General features: G+C 37.1%; 2 long non-coding RNA genes and 1 pseudogene across 2 annotated transcripts in view; 2 read left to right on the top strand and 1 right to left on the bottom strand.

Moving 5' to 3' along the window:
- LOC129898676 (uncharacterized) overlaps positions 1-22,194 on the bottom strand; it is a 32,997-nt gene that overhangs the window by 10,692 nt on the left and 111 nt on the right. The window lies entirely within an intron of this gene.
- Positions 1,086-2,414, top strand: LOC129898677 (uncharacterized). Its single transcript, XR_008769429.1, has 3 exons — positions 1,086-1,154; positions 1,286-1,386; positions 2,369-2,414. It is a non-coding gene; the product is annotated as an uncharacterized LOC129898677 (long non-coding RNA).
- On the top strand, positions 18,032-22,179 carry LOC129898675 (calcium-dependent protein kinase 24-like; annotated as a pseudogene).

Genomic DNA, 22,194 nt, shown 5'->3' with positions numbered 1-22,194 from the left:
AATAACCGATAATATTTGGTTTGGTTATGGTTATAGAAAAAAATAACCGAATAAATAACCGAACCAAACCGATAATTATATACATAAAATTTATAATAATTTATATGTATAATATTAGTTTTTCATAAATAATTAAAGATATTTTATACCTTTTAATTTTTAATTTAATATTAATCTACTTATTTTTAAGGCCTAACAATCCAAGCCCAACTGTCAAGCCCAATTATAAATTCTAATAAACACTAAACAGCAGTCCAAGTCCAACAATCCAAGCCTATTAGCCCAACTTTCAAGCCCAATTCTAAATCCTCAATTCTAAATCCTAAATTCCTAATAAGCACTTAAGCAGCAGACAGCAACATAAGGTAAAAGTTAAAATTTTAAAACCCTAGTATCTGCTTTTCTTTTACATTTCTGTTCCTCTCACGTTGGTTTCTCACAAAGTCACAGACTCACAGTCATAGACTAACAGCGAAGGCTCAAGAGCAACCTCAACTCCTCAACCCCAAGTACAAGATTGTCAAATTTTGAGAAGGTTTGTAAGAAGTTTTTCAAATTTTAAATTGATTTTAAGTTGTTTCCTTTTCTGTTTCGAACCTCTGTGGGCCGTGAGGAAAAAAGAGCTTTGTAAGAATTTGAAGAATGTAGAGAGAGAATATTTGAATTGTCTCGGTTAGTCATAAACCGAATAACCGAACCAAACCAAACCAAACCGACAATAACCAAACCCGTGGTTATTATTTTACTTGGTTTGGTTATGGTTTTAGACATTTAACAACTGATTAAATTGGTTTGGTTATACATGTATGTTTCCTAAATATATAAAAACAATTTATAAAAAAGATTTAACAATGTCCAAGAATCCCAAATGTAGTCAATTTGACCCGCATATTACAAAATGGGCCATGTCCCTTGAAATAGAGAGTATAGTTTTACAGTCGGATTTGTGTCTTTCACTTGAAAATCATGCATGCTCTATTGCACTATCCTGAGCTTAAATATATGTATGCACAATTTTTTCCAAGCGTTAAGCTGCTAAAAGATTTTAATATGTAACTTGAAATGCACTTGTTTCTATGTTATGCAGGGTAGAGTCAGTGTCACTGATATAATTGGATTCACTGTTTCAGAAACAATATCCTCAAAGTCAGATGGTAGGTACAGTTGCTGGTTTCTGCATAGGCCAAATGTTATAAATAATTCATAGCAGGTTTTGGTGTCAGAAATTGTAAAAGGGCATTGAATAATCAGTTTTAACACCGAAAGTTGATCTGTTGCACTTCAGGGCATCTTAAATCTTGGGACATCTCAATTGATCTTGTTAATGTTCTCAAGCATGAGATTCGGGATGGACAACTGAGCTTAAGAGGCAAAAGGGTGCTTGAGGTACTTCATCTGAAATCATTCGTGTGATTTATATGCAGTTTAACCATTTATTACCTCATCTTCACTATTGTTGGATAACAATGAATTAACATGCATATTTGGAAGAATCTAGATCAATCTATTATACAAATTTCTACAATGATCTGTTCAAACGCCAGGGAGCTTTGTTTCTAAGCAGAGAAGTATGTGATAAATGTAATACCTGTTTAGTAGCATGTTTTTGGACTTGGTATCAACAGATTCTACGAAACATGTGTTAGATGGTAGAAGCAAATTATCTTTATGGTTCCTTTTGAACACCACCAACTTAACTGTAGTGCAAAACTGGATCTTTTGGAACTTGGTATAAACATTTTAAATTACCTTAGAGGACCTTGATGATGGGATAGGCTGAGAGCAAGCAGAAGAAATAAAGCTTGGTTAAAGAGTAACCTTTTTGTGCCATTGGACCTTAGCATAAGTCTTTTTAGAAAGATAACTATTTGCCTCCAAGAGAATAGGGCTCCTAAGATGCATCATTAGTTGGTGCCTTTTGAATTGTAGTTTATTTCATCAAAAGATTTATGCACGTGTTATACTGCACATAACCACCCATAATGTGGCTTGCCAAACATAACATTTTTGAAACTTTTCCATTAAGCCCCAAAGCACGCTTAATTCACTTGTGATTATTGTTGGTTAATGGTGGTAATGCTGGCACTGAATAGAGTCTTAGTCCATCATATATTTTGGTACTGTTATTATTGTTGCTTGATATCTTTATCTTTGATCTTGTGATGCATTTCTTGGTGATTTGATGCTTAAATGGCATGTCTGTGCCTTTAGCATTTGCTTAGATTGCAGCTTTGCTTGTCATTCGGTCTATCATCTCTCCTCAAATCTATTGGAGATGAAGTAACCGTACCTAGTTGTATTCCCAATATTCCTCACTTTAAATAGTGGAAGTTAATTCTGTTTTCTGTTATGGACTTTTTCCTTTCAGCTTGGTTGCAGTTATGGGCTTCCTGGAATTTTCGCTTGTTTAAAGGTTACAGCTTTAATGTAGTCTGTGTGCAGAAATATATGACAAATATAATTTTAAATGTCATTGGTGTAAAGTGTTCAGGAAGTATTTTTAGAACTGAATCTAGGCACACAAAGGGTGTCAACTGCTGGAAATAAACTAGTTGATTCCTGAGAAGTCGTGCCTTGATTATCGTATTTGTCACTAATCATCACCGATCTATGTGCATTGCATATTTCATTGCTTCAAACCAGGATTTTCATAGCTCAATATAAGTCATTTAATCCCACATTTGTCAGTATCCAGCGATCCTTCTTATTATTCCTTTCTTGTTCCCTTTGTAACGGTCTTTTCTTGGGTGAAATTTGGCTATACATTCAAAAACTAGCTTATCATAATTCTCAATCTCAAGCTAATTGGAGTCTGCTATAAGAATCATCACTATCCATTATACTCTATTTGTGCCCCCGTTTCATTCTAATAATCATTAATTTAGGTTCTCTTGATACTACAACTTTTCCACTTTGTCTACTTAGACACGAATCTCTAACAAGATTAGAAGACTCATAGCAATTAATGGACCTAATTTAACCAAACCAAATGGCAACTCTCCTCTCTCCTCAGTCAGGAAATTTAAGAACTCACAAACAATAGAATGAATTAATTGTAACATTAAATCCAAGAAGATCTTTTTTTATTTCTCTTCCAGACCGCAATTCAACTGCCACGTGATTTGAGCGGCACGTGATTGAGCTGACGTGTCCAATTTCTGAACATAGCCGAAATTGGGGATGTGTTTAAGTTTGGCTGACGCACCGTATAAGACGCGGTTCGCTCACTCGTTGGACGGCATAAATAGAGGGAGCGACCTTCGTGAATAGGTATCGATCAACTCAGCACATTAGTCTTAGATTTTGTCTGGCTGCCTTATCCATTATTCTCTGTTCACATCTCTAGAGTAGTCCCGGATAACACCATGGATCTCACGACGCATCTTTCGTCAGGCGACCCAGCATCCCTTAAGAGCGCTGAGCTTATATTTCCTTCCGAAGCGGTTTACCGGAACCGCGTCTCACACGCCCAAGATGCGATGTAGAAGGGAGGATTCGATGTTGTTGTGCTACAGGGCCGCGCCAATCACCGTTTCTTTGCCGGACTGGATGGCCTCCCCGACGGCAGACCCGTCTTCTTCGTCTTGCTTCCAGACACCGAATCGGTTTTCGTGTCGCCCCGCATCGAAGCGCCAATCATAAGTAGAAAATGTCACGATAAGGTGGTCGTAGAATGGGGCGATTCAGAGAAGTCGTGGGACGTGCTAGCTGAGCACATCCGAAGGGTATCTCCTCATGCCAGCATGATCGGCGATGACTATGATGCGTTCACGACTCTCAATCTTGATCACCTCGTAAAAAGCTTTTGCCGTGCACGCATCTTGGACATCTCGGTCATTGTCGGCGATGTGCTTCGGGCCAACGATGAAGCAACGATCAATCTCCTGGCAGCCCGTGCCGATATCGCCACCCACAAATTTCTGGGTATCCGGAAAACGATCACTCCAGGTGTCCCTGAATGGCAAGCTACGCTTCAGGGCTACTTGGCTGTAACGGAACGCGCGGCGAAATACTTGAGGGGTGATGAGGATCACTCGCCACTTGGTTCTAGCTTCACCGTCATGGGTAGCGGCCCCATTCGCTCAACAAATGCCCATTCCGTAGCCGCGGGCCGCATAATAGAGAATGGATACCTCGTGCAGATCTGTTGCTGCACCCCTACTTTGCTTGGGCACGACATCTGTTTTGATAGGCCGGTCTTGGTGGGATCCGTGAAATTGCCGTCGGATTCCCAAATAATCGTGGAACTCGCTCGCACGGCCTCTGCGGCGGTGTGGGCAACGGTTCATCCGGGCGTAACGACCGTCGAGGTGCACGCTGCAGTGGTGGATGTCATCAAATATCACAGGTGTGAGGCGGGCATGCAGCATGGGACCTGTCGTTTTATCGGTTGTGGCAGCATCAGGTTTCAAATTATGGCCGACGATCCCACTGTTAGTAAACTGTATTGTAAATATTAAAACCAGTAACAACAAGTAAAGGTAATAAAACACAGAATTTGAAAAATTAATGCAGAAACAGAATCGAGCCCACTGAATGCACAGTGTGTCCTTAAGGAAATTATTCCCCTCAAAGTATCCGAGGTTTTGGAATCTTTCCTCCCAGGATAGAACGATTTACTCACCAAAGTAGAGGTACTGAAAATCTTTGATGACTGCGAACCACTTGAAGGATGTATATCATACGATTTTAGGAAGTGCAGAAAGAAAAAGAAGAAGATGGTATGTTCAGAATTTCGTATGGAACATTCTGAAGATTAATAGATATATATAGACTGTTTACACCTTTTCAGAAAAGGCACCTGTTGGGAAAAAGTTTGCCTGTTGAGAAGGTTTGCAACTTTTCGGACAAGGTTGCAACCTTTCAAAAATCCGTTGGAAAAAACGGAGGGAAATTTTAAATTAATCCGGGAAAGAAACGGGTCGCGGGTCAGGATTTTTTTTTTCCACTTAATTAATTAAATAAATAAATAATATTAATTAATTAAAAATTTAAAGAAAATTTGGTCCAAAAAGATTATCAATCAATTATATCAATTGACCAAATCCAAATCCAAAGCTGAATCCGAAGCCGAAGCCGAAGCCGTAGCCGAAGCCGAGCCGAGCCGAGCCGAGCCGAGCGAGCGACGACGACGACGGCGCGAGGGGAGACTCTCTTCTTGACCCTTTAGAAACATGAAGGAGTGCTTCTACTTTTAAGTAGGAGACTTTTCATTTCCACCACCTATGTGGGACCAAAGCTTATTTAATAAAGCAAGAGAGAACATATCATTTCCTCTCCACCTCTTTTTCCCTCAATTTCCCATTCAACCTATCAATTAAACTCAACAATCCCCCACATGAATGGGGAATGTCTACAAGATAAAGAAATGCACGGATAAGTTTGTGATATACAAGCGAAGATTAATTGCATCTGGATAAGTAGGTTTCCCTTTGAACTTTCCATAGTGAACTTATATAGGATATACTCGATCAATCGGTATATGCGATATCTTTGAACCGTCGAACTTTGTTGTATAACTAGACAACATAAGTCACACAATCAATCATCAACCATCTATGGTTCTCACGGTTGTGTTCGTTTCAGCCATGAACACCGCCTGGTTTCGTGAATGCATAGAGAATGAGCCTTTACTGTCATTCCCCTTGAAGCGGCTTATACTTCACATTCACATAGGTGATTTCTAAACGTGTAATCCTATAGACACACTATCTAGTTATTTTCCATCAGATTTAGATAATCATTAAAAAACCTTTAAAGCTTTATTAACTCATTAAAAGCCTTAAGGTTTTATCCTTTGTTTCTGAACATTGTCATCATCACGAGAATGGGTTGAGTTATTTGACAATGTTGAACCGTCAATCAGAACTTTGTTTGATCTCTTTGAACCTAGTTCTTGGGATCTCCAGTCTACTAGGTAGAGTTACCGTCATGTTAACTTGTCCTAGGCCTTAACCCCATTCCCTTCGATGATCTTTCAACAACCTCTCTAGATAAGCCTTTTGTTAGTGGATCCGATATATTATCTCTTGACTTTACGTAGTCAGTAGTGATAACACCACTAGAGAGTAGTTGTCTAACAGTATTGTGTCGCCGTCGAATGTGACGCGATTTTCCATTATACATAACATTTCCTGCCCTTCCTATTGCCGCTTGGCTATCACAATGTATACATATGGGTGCCAAAGGTTTGGGCCAAAATGGAATATCTTCCAAAAAATTTCGAAGCCATTCAGCTTCTTCACCAGCCTTGTCTAAAGCTATAAATTCAGACTCCATTGTAGAGCGGGCGATGCATGTCTGTTTTGATGATTTCCAAGACACTGCTCCTCCACCAACGGTGAAAACATATCCACTTGTGGATTTAACTTCAGATGATCCTGTTATATCCCGCATTTTGGCATTTTTAGATAATTCGAGAAAAATCGCGGAAAGTTTAAAACAAGGCCATATTTTATTTTGTTTAGCACACAAGTTGGTTATGAATATTATTTATGAACATTAATAGTTTGGAAATATTGGGAAAGGCAAAGGGCAAAAAGGAAAATTCGCTAAGTGGCCTATAATAATATTGTGGAAGGCTAGGGGTAAAATGGGAATTTAGCAAAGCGTTCAAGAATGTTCTTGAAGGAACCAAAGTGTACTTGGCAAGATAATTAAGTTATCTTTATTTTGAAAGAAAATTCCAGGAAAATGGAGAAAGGGGTCATAAGAATCCGAAAGGAATTGGAGGCCAAGTAGTGAGTCGTAGGACTCGCCTTACTTGCGTAAGTTATTACCTTGGATACGTCACATACGTAAGCTAACAACTTGGAAATCTCACATACTTAAACTACTTGAGTACGTACCAAGCTTACGTAGTAAGGATTACATAGGTTTGTAAAATAAGACGAGACTACGAACCCACGAGGGGGAAAAGGAAGTGACACGTGGCAGCATGGTAGAGTGCCACGTGGCAGCAGCTGGAGCAAGAGGTGGTGGGCCCCACATGCCACATGGCAGCCCGTGATTGGAGGAAGGGAGGTGTTGGACCAATGAAGGCTTGACATGTGTCACCACTTAGGGATTGACATGTGTCACCACTTAGGGATTGACACATGTCACCCCTAAAAGTAGCCTATATATATATGTGTTCCTTGACTCATCAAGTCCATACTATTCTAGAAATTTCAAGACAAGAAGAGAGAAAATTCTAGAGCAAGAAAAAGAAAAGAAACTCTAGGAAAGTAGAGAAACTAGTGGCGGCCAAGAGGAAAAAAATTGAGTTTTCCGATTTCGTTCCGTGAATTAATTATCTAGGGTGTACCATGATGTTATGAAGGTATTGGTAATGAAATTTTATGGTTTGGAGCACTTAGGGATTGACATGTGTCACCACTTAGGGATTGACACATGTCACCCCTAAAAGTAGCCTATATATATGTGTTCCTTGACTCATCAAGTCCATACTATTCTAGAAATTTCAAGACAAGAAGAGAGAAAATTCTAGAGCAAGAAAAAGAAAAGAAACTCTAGGAAAGTAGAGAAACTAGTGGCGGCCAAGAGGAAAAAAATTGAGTTTTTCGATTTCGTTCCGTGAATTAATTATCTAGGGTGTACCATGATGTTATGAAGGTATTGGTAATGAAATTTTATGGTTTGGAGCAGCCCAAAACGTCACCAAACAGCCCCAAAGTTTTAGCCGCGCTAGGAGAGCTTCCGAGGCAAGTTTTGGAGAGTTTCGGTAAAGGTAAGGTCTCTCCTTTAAAATTGGAGTTTATGATGTTGTTATGAGGTGTATTACGTGTCCTAAATATGGCTGGAAGCAGGGAAAATGTATAAGGAGGCATGATGTTGGAAACTACTAAATTAAAGTCGTAGTAGCTAAATCGAAGTCGCGTAGTGTATGGTCGTTGAGGCGCTGCGGGTGCAACTGGTTGGATTGTATGTTGCAGGGCTTTAAAGTATTTTAAAAAGGGTGTGGTTGCTGCTGGTTGCAGCCACCCCCCGTTTGGTATGGTTAAAGATTTTACGAAATAAAGGTTAAAAACTCTATTTTGGTATCGTAGTTTTATGCTAGTTGTTTGGAGCTTGTGTTGTGTAAAGTTGAGGTGATTTGATTGTATATATACTGCTGGTTGTTGTTGTTGATATGGTTGTTGACATGGTGGCCGAGTTGAAATCTCGGGGATGGTGTATTTATAAGGGAGATGCTGCCGAAATTTCGGCAGATTGGAAATTAATTTGTTTGAAGGATTGAGACAAGTATATGGTGATGAATCTAATGACTATGTCAACTCTCTTGAATGTAGAAAAACAAGTTGGACATAAGCGTAGCTAGTAAGGCGCGGTACAGGTATGTAAAGCGAACCTTTCTTTCTTTTGGCATGTCTTTGTCATAGGTATGTAAAGCTAACCGTTCCTTCTTTTGGCATGTCTTTGGCATAAGTATGTAAAGCTAACCGTTCCTTCTTTTGTCATGTCTTTGGTATAAGTATGTAAGGCTTACCCTTCTTTTTCAAGGCATGATTCCGATGTTATGGTTTCATAAGTGCTTCCATATTTTCCTTGTTTCCAAAAGTTAGGTGTCAATGGTCCCAAGGGAATGACTATTTGTTTTTTTATAACCCGTCAATGTTTTCCAAAATGTCTATAGTTTCCCAAAATAAAGGTTTACCCTTCTTTTTCTTGGCATGTTTTGACATAAATATAAAGAGCTACTCTTTCTTTTTGGCATGATTTTTATGAAACAAGTATATGGCATTTTATACAATTTCAAGGAAGTCTTATTCGTAGAGCCACTAGGATGGACAATTTTCTTGAGTTTCCAAAGGATATTTTCTTGTGCTTAGATACGCGTATATGATTTCAAAAGTTTTATTTTTATATAATCCATGGTAATTTTTGAAAGGTACTTGACATGACTCTTATCTTGATTTGTGAATCATAGCTCATTCCGATTATTCTACGAGTCTTGAAAATTGGTCCTATGTGCATATGTATATGATTTGGCGTCTTATGAGATTGTGACCTTATTCTACGTTCTCTTAATATTATCTTTCGTTGATAGTCTCATCCTATAATAATTGTTCCTTCAAGGTGAGACAAGGCGACCGTGATTAATTCATAATATAATCGGAGGTTACCGACCTTCCGTCACTCCGATAAATACACAACTTTCGTTGAGCTCTCCTGCATGCTGTCTATATGTATATGTATATGTATATGTATATGTATATGTATATGTGGGATATGGGGAGGTTTATATGTGGCGCTATAGACGCATTCCCATCTGATCAGTTGGAGTAATCTTTATCCTGGACGCGAGATGCCCGGACGCGGGACATATGTGGGCACGCCGACGTTGTTCGGTGATATGACTTCTATTTTCTATGAATATGAAAAAGAAATGTTTTTTATGATAAGACAAGCATGCATGGCTTCCGGCCTAAAAGGGCACTTATATGTACAGGTTACTCTTTTATCTCACTATATGTCTATGATTCTACGATATGGTTGTTCATACCTTATGTTCTTTATTATGCTGATTTTCATGCCTTACATACTCGGTACATTACTCGTACTGACCCCCTTTTCATTGGGGGCTGCGTTTCATGCCACGCAGGTACACCTAGACAAGTAGAAGCTATTATAGAAGATGTTCCAGCGGGGTTAGCAACTCCACTTGTTTCTGGGGTGCTGCCGAGTCAGATTATAAACGCTATGATGTTTCATTCTAAGTTAGAGACTTTGCAGACAGAGTCGTGGGTATAGAGTGTCAGCTTTGTAAGCGGCGTCACCAGCCGATATGTTATTATGTCGTATGTTATGAGTTTTATGGGATGATAGATTTTGGAAAAAAATAATTCACGAAGCTTAGTTATGTTTTTCATTTCTTGTTGATGTAAAAGTCTAAGAGATTAAGTATGTACTATGAAGCAGCGGGTTCGCTCGGCTCCAAGCATGGGGTCGGGTGCCCATCACACCCTGTTGAGATCGGGGTGTGACAGATTCGGTGATCCAGTTTGCATAACTATATCCCTCAATTACTGCGGGATATTTATTATAATGCAAAGCATAGTTTTGGGTGTGTTTCAAATACCCCAAGACTCGTTTCATTGCCATCCAATGAGTTTGATTAGGATTATTCGTGAATCGACTCAACTTGCTAATAGCACATGCTATATCTGGTCGTGTACAATTCATAATATACATCAAACTTCCCAAAACTCGTGCATAGTCCAATTGTGAGTCACTTTTACCTTCATTCTTTTGAAGTGCAAAACTTACATCAATTGGAGTTTTTGCAACATTGAAATTTAAATATTTAAACTTATCAAGTATATTTTCAATATAATGTGATTGTGATAATGCTAGACCTTGTGGAGTTTTATGGATCCTAATTCCTAAGATTAAGTCAGCAACCCCTAAGTCTTTCATGTCAAATTTGCTAACAAGCATACGCTTCGTAGCATTTATATTGGCAATGTCTTTACTCATTATCAACATGTCATCAACATATAAACAAACAATGACTTCATGATTTGGAGTATTTTTAATGTAAACACATTTGTCACACTCATTAATCTTAAATCCATTTGCCAACATTGTTTGGTCAAATTTTGCATGCCATTGTTTAGGTGATTGTTTAAGTCCATAAAGTGACTTAACGAGTTTGCACACTTTCCTTTCTTTACCTGGAACTATGAAACCCTCAGGTTGTTCCATGTAAATTTCTTCCTCCAATTCTCCATTTAAGAAAGCCGTCTTAACATCCATTTGATGAATTTCAAAACCATATACAGCTGCAAGTGCCACTAACACCCGAATAGATGTTATTCTTGTTATCGGTGAGTATGTGTCAAAGTAATCAAGACCTTTTTTTTGTCTATAACCTTTGACCACAAGTCTTGCCTTATATTTATCAATAGTGCCATCAGCTTTCATTTTCCTTTTAAATATCCATTTTGATCCTAAAGGTTTATTTTCAGGAGGAAGATCAACCAATTCCCATGTATGGTTATTCAAAATTGATTGAATCTCACTATTGATTGCCTCTTTCCAAAATGTTGAATCAGAAGAAGACATTGCAACTTTAAATGTTTGAGGCTCATTTTCAAGCAAGAATGTCACAAAATCTGGTCCAAAGGAAGTAGATATCTTTTGACGTTTGCTACGCCTTGGATCCTCTTCGGATGGTTTACTTTCCTTTTGAACTTCTCTTGGTCGTTTAGATCTTTCACTTGAGGATTCACTTTTCGTTTTATACGGATAAATATTTTCAAAAAATTCAGCATTATCTGATTCAATTATCGTATTAACATTAATTTCAGGATTGTCCGATTTGTGAACCAAAAATCGACAAGCTTTGTTGTTTGTAGCATAGCCAATAAAAACATAATCCACGGTCTTTGATTCGATTTTTACCCTTTTGAGCAAAGGAACTTGGACCTTTGTTAAACACCCCCACACTTTGAAGTATTTCAAGTTGGGTTTTCTTCTTTTCCATAATTCATATGGAATAGTTTGTGTTTTGTTGTGGGGTACTCTGTTGAGTATTTGATTAGCTGTAAGGATAGCTTCCCCCCACAAGTTCTGCGGTAAATCGGAACTTATTAATAAAGCATTCATCATTTCTTTTAATGTTCGGTTTTTCCTTTCCGCAACTCCATTTGATTGAGGTGTGTAGGGGGCAGTAGTTTGATGAATAATTCCATATTCTAAACATATCTTTACAAAAGGAGATTCGTATTCTCCACCCCTATCACTTCTAATCATTTTTATCTTTTTATTCAATTGATTTTCTACTTCGTTCTTGTATTGCTTAAATGCATCAATTGCTTCATCCTTACTATTAAGCAAATATACATAACAATATCGAGTGCAATCGTCAATAAAAGTTATAAAATACTTCTTTCCACCACGAGTTGGTGTAGACTTCATATCACAAATGTCTGTGTGAATCAATTCTAAGGGACTAGAATTCCGTTCAATAGATTTATAAGGATGCTTAGCATACTTAGATTCAACACATACTTGGCATTTTGATTTATTGCAATCAAAGTTAGGCAATATATTTAAATTAATCAGTTTTCGCAAGGTTTTATGATTGACATGTCCTAAACGTGAATGCCATAAATTATTTGACTCAAGTAAGTAAGAAGAAGCTTGAACTTTATTATCATCAACAACCATTACATTTAGTTTGAAAAGACCCTCAGTGAGGTAGCCTTTTCCTAGATACATTTCATTCTTACTGACAACTACTTTGTCTGAAACTAGAACACACTTGAATCCATTCCTGATAAGAAGGCCGGCAGACACCAAATTCTTTCGCATTTCTGGAACATGATACACTTTGTTCAGCGTCACCACCTTGCCGGATGTCATTTTCAGAAATACTCTCCCATATCCTTCAATCTTTGCAGTTGCAGAATTTCCCATATAGATCGTCGCATCAGGTGCTGCAGGGGAATAAGTAGAGAAGGCTTCTCGGACTGCACACACATGCGAAGTAGCTCCCGAATCAAGCCACCATTCTTTGGGATTACCTACTAGGTTGCATTCTGATAGCATTGCACACAGATCATCAATACCTTCTTTATTTTCCACTATATTGGCTTGTCCCTTTCTCTTGTCCTTTTTCGGAAGACGACAATCTGGAGCTTTGTGTCCAACTTTCCCACAATTATAACAATTGCCCTAGAACTTTTTCTTGTTCTGCTCCTGATTCTTTCCAAAAGGTTGTTTCCTTTTCTTATTCTTTGGAGCAGCATCTTCAACGATGTTCGCTCCCATAATTGCTGAATTTCCACGCAACTTCTTTTCTGCTGTTTTGTTATCTTCCTCAATCTTGAGACGAATCACAAGATCTTCCAACTTCATTTCCTTACGCTTGTGCTTTAGATAATTTTTGAAATCTCTCCACGAAGGAGGCAATTTTTCTATCATCGCAGCCACTTGAAATGCTTCATTAACTACCATGCCTTCAGCAATAAGGTCATGAAAAATAAGTTGTAGTTCTTGAACTTGGGTGCCAACAGTTCTGCTATCTATCATTTTATAGTCTAGGAACTTAGCAACTACAAATTTTTTCAAGCATGCGTATTCAGTCTTGTACTTCTTCTCAAGTGCATCCCATAATTCTTTAGAAGTTTTCACAGCACTATAGACATTATACAAATCATCATCCAAAGCACTTAGGATGTAGCCCTTGCATAGAAAATCTGCCTGTGTCCATGCCTCAGTAATCATAAATTTTTCATTGGCCGGCATATCAGTAGCGGGCACAGGAGGATCTTCGTTAGTGAACTTCTGCATACCAAGAGTCGTAAGCCAAAAGAACACCCTTTGCTGCCATCCTTTGAAGTTGGCTCCAGAAAATTTTCCTGGTTTTTCTGCCGGTGGCACAGAAGTGCGGCTTGTTGCAGCAACAGTCGCAGAAGTAGTAGCAGTATCACTTGTTATTTCTTTTCACTGTCAAAATAGACAAACTGTCTTAATATTTCAGAATATCAGACCTTTTACAAAAACAACGACGAAGTTTTTATACTCTTCAAATCGTTGTACAAGTATGAACTTTAATATTCCAATGAAGTTTTTATACTCTTCAAATCAGAATATTTATTTCATACGGAGTAGAAAACCACATAGGTTTTAGTCTCCAAATACAGAATACAGTTTGGTTAGAAAACAATAATAATAATAATTTCCTTAAGATTGTTAGTAAACTGTATTGTAAATATTAAAACCAGTAACAACAAGTAAAGGTAATAAAACACAGAATCTGAAAAATTAATGCAGAAACAGAATCGAGCCCATTGAATGCACAGTGTGTCCTTAAGGAAATTATTCCCCTTAAAGTACCCGAGGTTTTGGAATCTTTCCTCCCATGATAGAACGATTTACTCACCAAAGTAGAGGTACTGCAAATCTTTGATGACTGCGAACCACTTGAAGGATGTATATCACACGATTTTAGGAACTGCAGAAAGAAGAAGAAGAAGATGGTATGTTCAGAATTTCGTATGGAACATTCTGAAGATTAATAGATATATATAGACTGTTTACACCTTTTCAGAAAAGGCACCTGTTGGGAAAAGGTTTGCCTGTTGAGAAGGTTTGCAATTTTTCGGACAAGGTTGCAACTTTTCAAAAATCCGTTGGAAAAACGGAGGGAAATTTTAAATTAATCCAGGAAAGAAGCGGGTCGCGGGTCAGGATTTTTTTTTCCACTTAATTAATTAAATAAATAAATAATATTAATTAATTAAAAATTTAAAGAAAATTTGGTCCAAAAAGATTATCAATCATATCATCCGAAGCCGAAGCCGTAGCCGAGCCGAGCCGAGCGAGCGACGACGACGACGGCGCGAGGGGAGACCCTCTTCTTGACCCTTTAGCAACATGAAGGAGTGCTTCTACTTTTAAGTAGGAGACTTTTCATTTCCACCACCTATGTGGGACCAAAGCTTATTTAATAAAGCAAGAGAGAACATATCATTTCCTCTCCACCTCTTTTTCCCTCAATTTCCCATTCAACCTATCAATTAAACCCAACACCCACTTGGCTTAAATAAGACGATGTTATCGGCATCGAGCCAGGTGTTTACAAATATGGCATCGGAGGAGCCCGCTACGGTGACACGGGCCGTGTGGTCGCAATCGAATACGAGGTTCTCACGCCGTTCGAGTTGGCAGAGATCTTTCTGGTGAGATAAGTGACCCTTTTTGCAATATATCTGGAAAATGAGAGATGAGCCACCGGAGCTGTTTCGTCGTGTGCACAACGAGTGGCGAGCATTTTTGCAAGATGACTATCTTCATGATAGAGTCATGTTGGCGTTACCGTTAGCAATTGGTGACGCCTTGAAGTTAGGGCATCTACAGCAGGCACATGGCTTTTGGCAATGTTGGCTCACAAATTTCGAGCGAGAGTCTTTCTCTTCTGGCATCGAAAAAATATTCATGGGCAATCATCCTCCGGGCGGTGAACAATGGATTTTCCCAGATGACTTGGATCTTTTCAAAGCACTGGGTATTGGATTCGGCCCAGTATTTGAAAGTGGGTTTATCGAGATCCTTTGCTTAGTCCTCAACGGGTATGAGGACAACATAGGGTTGAGTTACGAAGGAATTTCTGAGCTCCCTCATAGGATTGCATCACAGGTAATTAATGGAAGATCTATTCGCGAGCGTACAATTCACCTTCAGGTCAAGAAGATTGATAAAGAGAAGAATAAAATAAAGATCGAGATCAAAGGTGGAAAGGTTGAGTTCTATGAACGAGTAATAGTTACATCCAAGTTTGCGAACATCCAAATCTGACATCTCCTGACGTCAAGCAACGCCTTTTTCCATGCAGATGTAAGTCATGCAATAGGAAACAATCATATGACTACTGCGTCAAAACTTTTCGTACAGACAAACGAAAAATTCTGGCTCAAACATCATTTGTCACCGTGCATACTCACCATCGGAGTTGCAAAGGCAGTTTATTGCATAGACTATGATCCGCGAGATCCAAACGGCAAAGGCTTAGTGCTGATAAGCTATACTTGGGAGGAGGATTCACATAAGCTCCTCGCCGTCCCCGATAAGAGAGAAAGGTTCGCATCTATAGCGCGATATAGGGAGAGCGTTCCGAGACTTTGCCAAGCACCTAACTCCTGCAGACGGGAACTATGATGATAATATCACTCAACATGATTGGCTGACTGATCCTCACGCTGACGGAGCGTTTAAACTGAACCGCAGAGGCAACGACGTATATTCAGAAAGGCTTTTCTTTCAGCCGTTCAACGTGATGCATCCATCGGGCGATAAAGGACTTTACTTAGCCGGCTGTAGGTGTTCCTTCACTAGAGGATGGGTTGACGGGGCTATTCAGACCGCATGCAATGCTGCTTGTGCGGTCATTTATAGTTCAGGAGGAACTCTCAAAGAGGGCAATCCACTGGCGTACGCTTGGAAACGATATAAGTAACAAGCGTGATAATGCAACAGCTAGAATAATTAGTTTGCCCTAGGGATGCTCCACTTGCACTATGTGCTGCACTCCCTTCGTTTGTAAGATGATTGTAGAAAGATTGATGTCTCTCCTTTCCCTTCTCAGATGGCCTATACAAGAATTTGAGCTTGATATATGAAATCAAAGCGATCCTACTTGTGGAATTAATAGCTTCCAGCATTTTGCCAAGGAAATTAAATGATTTACAATTGAAAGCAAGCCACTCAAATGTTAACTGAAAGGTGGCTGCATAGCTTACAGTTATATTCGAAAACAATGCCCCCTGCATAGCTCAATTGAAAGGTGGCTTCATAAAAGGAGACAGAACGAAACATATTTCACCAAAATTATTCTTCACACATGATCTTCAGAATAATAGTGATATTGATGTACAATAAGTTCATTCAAGTGATAATCTTGTAGATTTATTCACGAAGGCATTACTAACATCAACTTTTGAGAAACTAAGATATAAGATTGGAATGCGTCGTCTCCAAAATATCAAATGATGTTTTCATCGGTGGGAGTAAAATATGTGTTGTACTCTTTTTTCCTTAACCAAGGTTTTGTCCCACTGGATTTTTCTGATAAGGTTTTTAATGAGGCATCACTCAAAGCGTATTATCAGATGCGTGTACTCTTTTTCCTTCATTAGGTTTTTTCCTAGTAGGTTTTTCCTAATAAGGTTTTAACGAAACACATTATCTTTTGACGGACTCCAATCAAGAAGGCAACTTGCAAGTAACTCAAGTAGAGAGGATGGAATTATGGTCTTCATCATGAAAGTAATGAAAAAGCAAACAATGTGTATTACAAATAATTATGTACATATTTTTTCTTTTGTACATAGACATCCAAGGGGGAGTGTTGCAAGATAATATGGATGTCCCTTTCTTGATTTCCTTTTCACCTACCTCCATCTTATCCCCTAAACCCTTTAGTCAACATTTGCATACTTCAAATTGGCTATAAATAGCCAACTAATTTGCAAAGATCGACACACAGAAATATCTCAACTCTCTTTCTTTCTCTTACTATCTCTCCTTTTTATTAATTTGCTAAGTTATTTTATTTTATAACATTAAGCAAAAAATTTACTAATGTGCTTATGTTGCATGTCTAAATCAATTCAATAAATATGATATATATAAAATGTGGTGAGAATTATCTATAATTATATAAGAAGATGTAGAAAGACTCATAGGAGATAAATAAGTCACACCTCTATCGATGTGGAAACTTAACAATAATGATACTTAGAATTGAACATATAGAGTGTGGACAATATAATATGTGAGCTCAAAATTCGCTAAATTTTTTAATTGAGATGTTCTAACTTTGATACCACAATTAAAAAATAGATATTAGGCAAATTCGATCTCAAAAATTAACTTATAACTAGAATTATATATAAAAAAAATTGAAATTCCCCACGATATGAGAACTCTACATATTGTCACATCTAAGTGAAAATTGTTGATAATAAACTAATTATATACTTTTTAATAATTTCTCACTTTTAACCCACAAAAAGGATCATAATAGAGAAACTTAATAGCTCATTTAGTTGTCTACCTGAACTCTACATTATTAATGAATGTTCAATTCTCCACCTTGTAATCCCCTCCCCATTTCGCCTTCCCCTTCCCCTACCCCAAATAATATATTTGATTTAGATCACATGCTTCAAATAATACTTTTTTTTTCTTTGAATACCTTCCTATAAAATGATAGTACTTGAATCTTCTATATTTGTATGGCACAAGAACAAAAGTGTTCAACTGGAGTGAGACAACCGGGGAAAGCAATAAAACAACATAATTTTGACCCAAAAAAAAAAAAAACATAATACATTAATTAGCTTAATTAATAACTTAATCAACTACTTTCCCTAAAAGTAGGATTTCCTAATTCTCTCCTTCTTCCTTCCTCCTTTTCTTTCTCTCTAATTTGTTTTTTCCTTCACTGCATTAATTTTCCTATGATCTTTTGATCTTTCGTTCCCTTTGGGATGTTCAACCTAATAACCTAAATTCCAACAAACAAACAAAAAACATATAATCAAAAATTAACATCCCAAAAAAATGGGAACATGCATGTCTGCACAAAATGCAAGTTTCTTGAAAAGGACTAGGATGAGGCCTACTCCTATTGATCAAGAAACATGTTCCAAGAGCACAAGCCGGACATCCGTACCTAAATCCCAGAAATTTTCGAGACCAATAAATGTCGTGATGGATCCATCAGGCGATGACATTTACCAAAGGTACGTACGTACTATTCGATAGTTTGTAATATATATGAAGTTATTCCATTATTCTCTATCACGTAGAGAGGCTACGACTTTGAACGTGTTATATATAAATTCAAACGTATATTTTGAATTAATCCGTCCGACTCATGCATTTTTTTGTTAGAATTATTTCCTTTTATGTCGTTTTTCTAAATAATATACGAATAATATTTCTTTAAGGGAAAAAAAAGCATTCGCCTTAAAGCTTTAAATTTAAAGGAACTACACGAAATAAGATTAATATCCTAAATAGTCTTCTTTTTAGTTCTACTCTATATATAAGTTCATGCCATTTTTTAAAAGTGGCTAAGTTAATTTATCAATACATGACTATAAGTTTGCTTGTATTTTGAAGCAGTGTTAAAGCCATCTTTGTTTAAGGAGTGTAAATTGATACTCTTTCATTAGAAAACTATATTGTATAAATAAATGTAATTATTTGTATCTGTATACTATACGTTGAATTTCCGTAACTTTCATGTGTTTTCTTAACATTTTAACTTTTCCTAATAAAAACCTTGGCTCTGCCACTATTCGAAAGGAATTTGTTTGCATAAGTTTACTTATATTTTGAGGCAGTACATAGTGGAGTCACCCTTGTTCAAGAGGCGTCAATTGACAATCTTTAAACTTGCTCAAAAATTACATTGTATATTTTGTATATATACTATTATATAGAATCTCCTTGACTCCTTCATGTGTTTATTTCTTTACACTTTCACTTTCCTCAATGAAAAATCTTGACTCCGCCACTATTTTGTCAGCGATTTTCCTAACAGTATATGAACAATATCTCTTTAAGAAAAGTTATTTTTAGACTGCTTAATAACAGTTACACACTTTTATCCATTTCAGCACTTAAAGCTTATCAACTACTTACATCAGGTAATTCAAAGAGACTCATACTTTTGTTATTATTGTAATAGGTATGAGTTTGGGAAGGAGTTAGGAAGAGGGGAGTTTGGGATAACATACCAATGTGTAGACAAGATAAGTGGGGAGAATGTGGCATGTAAAACAATAACAAAGAGCAAGTTGAGGACCGAGATAGATGTGGAAGATGTGAGGAGGGAAGTGGTTATTATGAGGCATTTGCCTAAACACCCTAATATTGTTAGCTACAAAGAAGTTTATGAAGATAAAGAAGTTGTTTATCTTGTCATGGAACTTTGTGAAGGTGGAGAACTATTTGATAGTATTGTTGCAAGAGGACAGTATACTGAAAGAGTTGATGCTCTTGTTACAAAAACTATTCTTGAAGTTGTTCAGGTAAATTATTTAATAACTTCCTCTGTTTCAATTTTTTTGTCTGATTTTGACTTGACACAGAGTTTTAAAAAAATAAATAAGACTTTTGAATCTTCTAGTCTTAAACTAAAGATACGTAATTGGTGATAGGTATGCCACAAGCATGGGGTAATTCATCGAGACCTTAAACCCGAGAACTTTTTTTATGCCAATGCAAGTGAAAATGCTCAATTAAAGGCCATTGATTTTGGCCTTTCCATTTTCTTTGAACCTGGTAAGTACTCTCGTATGTTTGGTCAAACTTTCAAAAGTTATTTATTTTAAAAGTGCTTTTGTCAGAAATGTTTCTCGATTGGAGAGTAGCAGTTTGTGTTTGGGTTCCCGACTTCATTTTAACTACCCTAGGCTAGAGGACTTGATGGACCACCTCAAAAGTTGGAAGAAGATTAACGGAGATCACGTCAACAACCCTTTTGTTAATATGCAATTTGTGCTTGAGACCAAAGTTTCAAAAGTGTTTCATAGGAAAATTAATGTTTGCATCTTCTGAAAAACTGTTTCTGGCTTTAACTAAAAAAAAGGACTTATTTTTTCATGGTTAGGTCATAAATTTGGTGAAATAGTAGGAAGTCCGTATTACATGGCTCCGGAAGTTCTTAGAAGAAATTATGGACCAGAAGTTGATGGGTGGAGTGCTGATGTTATTCTTTACATTTTGTTATGTGGTGTTCCACCTTTTTGGGCAGGTAATTAGTTAAGTTACAACTAATTATTATTCTAATTTGTAGTTTAATTATTAATTGAGTTTTATGAATAGTGTAATTGTGTTTCCTTGATTAGCACAGAAACCGAAGAAGGAATTGCACACGCAATAGTGAAGGGTACAATAGACTTTAACAGAGATCCATGGCCAAGAGTATCTGATGAAGCTAAAGATCTTGTCAAAGGAATGCTTGATGCTAATCCTTATAACAGGTTTACTGTTGAAGAAGTCCTTGGTAAGCATGCATTACTCTCCATAAATGTTTATTCTATCACTGCTTGTTTGGTACGAGGGATAAAGGATAACTAATCACGGATTTGATTTTAGGATGAGTTTAATATGGCATAAGTAGAGATAATCTACCTTTTTTTACACTATCAGTGTTTAGTAATTAATTAAACATGTATCGTCGTAGATAGGGGGTTTGAAGATCGAGGATTAGAATAAAAGATTAGTAGATACAAGATAGTCGAGTGTTGTCTTTGTGCATCCATATAGCATTAGTACTAATCTCGTTGTTCTTTGCTTCAGTTACATATCGCATTATTTTGATGTTGGTACTGTCTGTTTTTCTGAATGTTATGTAATGATTTAGTTATTATTTACTTTGCATTTGTATGTTATTTTTAACATTGTTTTGTTGTGAGTTACTTGAGCCGAGGGTCTTTCATAAACAACCTCTCCACCTCCATGAGGTAGGGGTAAGGTCTGCGGCTCCACGTACACTCTATCCTCTCCAGACTCCACTTAGTAAGATATCACTGAGTATGTTGTTGTTCGTCTTAGTTATCTTATTATGTTTGATTCTGAAAGATTGGGATTTGGGACTTAATTGCAAAATAAACCTAATACATCAACTCTTGATGTTCAAATTAGAACATCACTGGATACAGAATGCAGACAAGGTCTCTAAGGTTTGTTTGGGAGAAGGAGTGAGGGCAAAATTAAGCAATTCACTTTGATGAATAAATTCAAGAAGAAAGTTCTAAGAGTGAGTACTAATTCCTAATAATAACAACATATTTACCAATGTGAAATTTTATTTCATGAGACACAATTGTACATACGTACTTACGATATTTACAAATTGTAGCAGATAACTTACCGCAAGATCAAGTACACCAAATAAAACAAATGTTTTATATGATGGACACTGACAAAAATGGAAACCTAAGTTTCCAAGAACTCAAAGATGGTTTACATATGATGGGCCAAACTGTTGCTGAACCTGAAGTCCAATTGTTAATGGATGCTGTAAAGCTGTAATTAATTCTCCTAATTATACATTAATTAATTTTACAAATTTTAATTAATTAAGATTTTTTTGTTAATTAGGCTGATGTTGATGGAAATGGAATGTTGAAATGTGAGGAATTTGTGACAATGGTTGTGCACTTGCAAAGGTTAAGCAATGATGATCATCTTCGACATGCACTCCTCCAATTTGACAAGAATAAAAGTGGATTTATTGAGTTTGAAGACTTGAAAATCTCTTTGTTTGATGATAATCTTGCCCCCCAGAATGATCAAGTTATTAATGACATCATATTTGATGCTGATTTGGATAAGGTAATTTCACTAATTAACCTTAATCATTTGGATAGTCTGTCTCTCCTTACTTATAACTTAAGTTCTTGTATATACAAAACCGGGAGAAGATTATGGATTCTGAATTCTAGAAGACAGCTTACCGACTTCTGAATAAATTATATAAACATATTAAGTTGATTTTTTCTAAACATAAATACAGAATTTTGACTAACATGGTCGACCCGAGGTATACAAATATTTATTTCCAATCCATGCAACAGTAAGTATGCTTGTCCACCACTTAAGGGTGTGAAGGTACAACATAGTTAAGAATGTGAAGAATTATTTCGCACACAACCCGAATCAGAAGCA

Source organism: Solanum dulcamara, chromosome 8 (assembly GCF_947179165.1).
Source record: "Solanum dulcamara chromosome 8, daSolDulc1.2, whole genome shotgun sequence".
In the NCBI taxonomy this organism is placed as follows: Eukaryota; Viridiplantae; Streptophyta; class Magnoliopsida; order Solanales; family Solanaceae; genus Solanum; species Solanum dulcamara.
Note: the sequence above shows the minus strand (reverse complement) of the source record. Positions and strands in the feature narration are given on the sequence as shown.